The 4,567-nt window shown below is 41.8% G+C and overlaps 1 pseudogene; it reads left to right on the top strand.

Annotated features, from left to right (window-relative positions):
• The first annotated feature begins 2,371 nt into the window (after window positions 1-2,371).
• On the top strand, window positions 2,372-4,197 carry LOC149024049 (UDP-glycosyltransferase 71A15 pseudogene; annotated as a pseudogene).
• The last annotated feature ends 370 nt before the right edge of the window (window positions 4,198-4,567 follow it).

Genomic DNA, 4,567 nt, shown 5'->3' with positions numbered 1-4,567 from the left:
GCTAAGATATGCCTGGGTGAGTAGTACACTGTCCAACAATAGATCAAACATTCAAGACGCGGTAACACCATCAGCCAAAAACATTAGGTATTAGTTGACCAGTAGCTAGTATATTTTCTTTATAAAGACAAGACTCGTTCTCCAGTAAAAACTACACACACGCATAGTCTTCTCTAATAAGAACCACAATTAGAGGGAGTGAGGAGAGATAGAGCAAGAGAGAGATGAAGAAGGCAGAGCTGGTTTTCTTCCCTCTGCCTGAAGTTGCTAACCGATAGTGCTATGTGCTAAGATATGCCTGGGTGAGTAGTACACTATCCAACAATAGATCAAAGATTCAAGACGCAGTAACACCAGCAGCCAAAAACATTAGGTATTAGTTGACCGGTAGCTAGTATATTTTCTTTATAAAGACAAGACTCGTTCTCCAGTAAAAACTACACACACGCACTGATTTTGCTTGGGGGCAGTGCCTACGTGGCACTGCTCCAAGCAGCGAACGGTCAAGATTAAAAATTGGACTCTTGATTAAATCATCATCGTACATTTTACTCATGTGCATTAAAATGATTTTAAGTGAAACAGACTCGGTTCGGTTTGTACGATTCACAACGAACCATTACAAAACCAAAATCCTATTAAAAAATTAAAAAATCGTCGTCTTCTTCCTATGAACTGTTTATCCCGTCACAAGGATCATCGCGTGATACAAGTGGGCTTCAAGAATTTGATTTTATTTGATTGCAGAAGAAGAAGAAAATGATGACGACTGTTGGCACAACCAGAACCAGAAATGGCTCTGCTCAGCCCAGGCAGAGAATCAGGACCCTCTCTCACCGCCCCTTCTCTACGAGCAACCACCGCCCTTTCCCTCTCTCTCCCTCTTCTCTCTTCTCTATTTGAGTTCAGATTTAGAATGTAGCAGCCAAGTCATGTGGTGGGTTAGGAGAGAAATTAATGGAGCTGATGGCGGAAACAACGCCTGAGATTTGTTGGGTTTTGAAAGATCTCCATTAATTGGATTATGGGGATGAGGAATGTTTCTCTGAAGTGGGTTTCAACCGATATCCTAAGAAATTCGAATAAGAGATTTGGCTTTTTTTTTTCTTCTCAAATTTCAGTTACAAACCCTTATCTATTTTACCCAAAGAAGAAAAAGGAAAATCAATGCTCCACCTTTCTTTGTCTCTGTGTCTATTTTCTCGTATGGTTACAACCGATTGATATGGCGATTATGGTAAGTGTTCGGCATTTCCCATTTTCAAGCGATCGATTGATCTTCTACTTGCAGTTGCGGGCAAATCGGATGATTGGGAGAAAGGGTTTTATTTCGGACAACGCTCTCCATCTTTGCAAATCTGATTGAAAGATCACTTCTGTGGGGAAGATTCTGAGAATCATTTTTGCTGTGTTAATTTACCTTTGCTTCAGCAAATTCCTTGAGTACTGTGAAAGAAGATTCAATTCCTTCTTCTTAATAAAGATTAAAGATTCTCTAAAAGCTTTAGTCTTCTCAAAGCGAGTCGCATTCCTGCTGGATTCTGCTCGTTCCTCTGCTGGTAAACTATGGCTACATCTCATTCCCACCAGAAGGCTGGAACAATTGAAGATAAAATTATTATCGGAAAATCCCTCTATCTCTCTCCTCCCCTGCTGACCTATTTATTTTCTTTTGAAAAAATATTTCCTATTTATACCATCAGAAATTTGGGAGACGTTGGGGGTCTGGTCTTCTCTATCGTGAGAGAGAGAAAAAAGCAGAGCAAGAAAAGGGAAAATGGAGAAACGAAGAAGACAAGAAGTGAAAGCAAACGAAAGGATCGTTTATGATTCTTCAGGTCGTGCTTAGTCTTGGTTCAAAATGAATTGGTTTGAGTTGCCTGAACCATTTGGGTTAAGTGGAAAAACCGAAGTTGTTCATTTAAGTTGTTTTAAATTGCACATGTTGATATTGTGTGGTCAGGATTTAAAATTTCATGACTCCTTTCCATCCAGCCGTTCGCTGCTTGGAGCAGTGCCTACGTGGCACTGCCCCCAAGCAAAATCCCACACGCACAGTCTTCTCTAATAAGAACCACAATTAGAGGGAGTGAGGAGAGATCGAGCAAGAGAGAGATGAAGAAGGCAGAGCTGGTTTTCTTCCCTCTGCCTGAAGTTGCTAACCGATAGTGCTATGTGCTAAGATATGCCTGGGTGAGTAGACTGTCCAACAATAGATCAAAGATTCAAGACGCGGTAACACCAGCAGCCAAAAACATTAGGTATTAGTTGACCGGTAGCTAGTATATTTTCTTTATAAAGACAAGACTCGTTCTCCAGTAAAAACTACACGCACACACAGTCTTCTCTAATAAGAACCACAATTAGAGGGAGTGAGGAGAGATCGAGCAAGAGAGAGATGAAGAAGGCAGAGTTGGTTTTCTTCCCTCTGCCTGAAGTTGCTAACCGATAGTGCTATGTGCTAAGATATGCCTGGGTGAGTAGTACACTGTCCAACAATAGATCAAAGATTCAAGACACGGTAACACCAGCAGCCAAAAACATTAGGTATTAGTTGACCGGTAGCTAGTATATTTTCTTTATAAAGACAAGACTCGTTCTCCAGTAAAAACTACACACACGCACGGTCTTCTCTAATAAGAACCACAATTAGAGGGAGTGAGGAGAGATCGAGCAAGAGAGAGATGAAGAAGGCAGAGCTGGTTTTCTTCCCTCTGCCTGAAGTTGGTCATCAAATTTCTTTCTTAGAACTTGCAAAACGCTTATTGGAACGAGAGGATCGCTTGTCCATTACCTTCATTTCTATCACAACCCCATATGCCACTGTAAGTACTGAATCACTAGACACCTCCCACCCCAGGATCCGATTCCTCCAACTCCCCCGAGTTGATGACCCAACCGAATCGCAAACCCAATCACCAGAGTCCACCATATTTGCCCTCCTGGAAAAACATAAACCCCATGCCAAAGCTGCCATCTCCAAATTCATCAATTGCGACGACTCCTCCGACTCAGTTCAACTCGTCGGCTTTGTCCTCGATCTCTTCTGGCTCAGCATGATCGATGTTGCCAAGGAGTTGGGTATCCCAACCTACATGTATTATCCTTCTAGTGCAGCTACACTCGCTCTCTGTCTCCACCCTCCCAAGGTTAATGACAAAGGTGAGTTAGTAACACCGAGTTTCGTAAACTCAGTTCCTCCATTTGTTTTGCCTTCAGTGTTGCAGGACGAGAAGACTGATGGACGTGCCCAGTTCCTCAATTACGTTCAAAGAGTGAAAGAAACAAAAGGTGTTATTATAAATACATTTGTAGAGCTTGAAACCCATCCATTGAGCTTACTCTCTAAGGCTGAAACTGGAATTCCTCCGGTATACCCAGTTGGACCTTTGCTGAATTTCTCATCAACTTCGATGGTAGATTATCAGAACCAGCATGAGAGCATAATGAGATGGCTTGATGATCAGCCTTCTTCTTCAGTGATTTATTTATGCTTTGGAAGTAGGGGTGCATTCAGTGCAACACAGGTGAAGGAGATTGCAACTGGGCTAGAGCAAAGTGGACACAAGTTCTTATGGTCCTTGCGTCGTCCACCAAGTAGAACCCATGATATTCCAAGTGATTATATGGATCCCAAGGAAGTCTTACCAGATGGGTTTATGGATCGGACGGTTGAGAGAGGGAGAGGAATTGTGTGTGGGTGGGTCCCACAAATGAAAATCCTGGCTCATCATGCGATTGGAGGGTTTGTCTTTCACAGTGGATGGACCTCTACGTTGGAGAGTTTCTGGTTTGGTGTTCCAATTTTGGTGTGGCCATTTCATGCAGAACAGAAGCTTATTGCGTTTCAGCTGGTGGAGGAGTTGGGTTTGGCTCTGGAGCTATGCATGGGAAGAAGAAGGGAAGATGATGTGGTGACGGCTGAGGAGGTGGAGAGAGGAGTTAGGTCAGTAATGGATGGTGGTGATGTTACTCTGGAGGTGAGGAGGAGAATCATGGAGATGACAGAGAAGAGCAGGAGAACTGTGATGGACGGTGGATCTTCATCTGCTTCACTAGGTTTGCTGATCAAGGATATCATGGATAGGTTCTGATACAGTATAATATAATATGCATGTGTAGTTGATTAATATCATATTTCTAGAGAAAAATTATTGATGGCTGCTAAGTAAGGGTGTCAATCAGTATGGCTTTCGTAATTTGGTACAGTACCAACTTGTACGGTATGGTTTTGGTATTTACAAAAACGGTTTTGATACTAAATCGGTGCGGGAAAACAGTTTAAACACGGTATCTAGTGCGGTACAATTTTAGTACGAACGAACCCATGCCACTTTTGTTATTAGTTCATTATAATCCTAATGAAATTGCGAACAAACAATCAATAGAATATGATACTAACAAAGACAAAACAAGTAAATCTAATAAGATAGAGGAGTGAAGGAGGAAATCGAATCTTTTGCAGTGATCCTAAAAGTGTAAATTTGTAATTGAAATCGAATACCATGTCCAATTTCAAGATGAAGTAATTGGACCTGACCAACTTAATTAATTCCGACCTAATCTT

Source organism: Hakea prostrata, chromosome 2 (genome assembly GCF_041222555.1).
Source record: "Hakea prostrata isolate BN-2017 chromosome 2, UWA_Hpros_2, whole genome shotgun sequence".
NCBI classification, from domain to species: domain Eukaryota; kingdom Viridiplantae; phylum Streptophyta; class Magnoliopsida; order Proteales; family Proteaceae; genus Hakea; species Hakea prostrata.
Note: the sequence above shows the minus strand (reverse complement) of the source record. Positions and strands in the feature narration are given on the sequence as shown.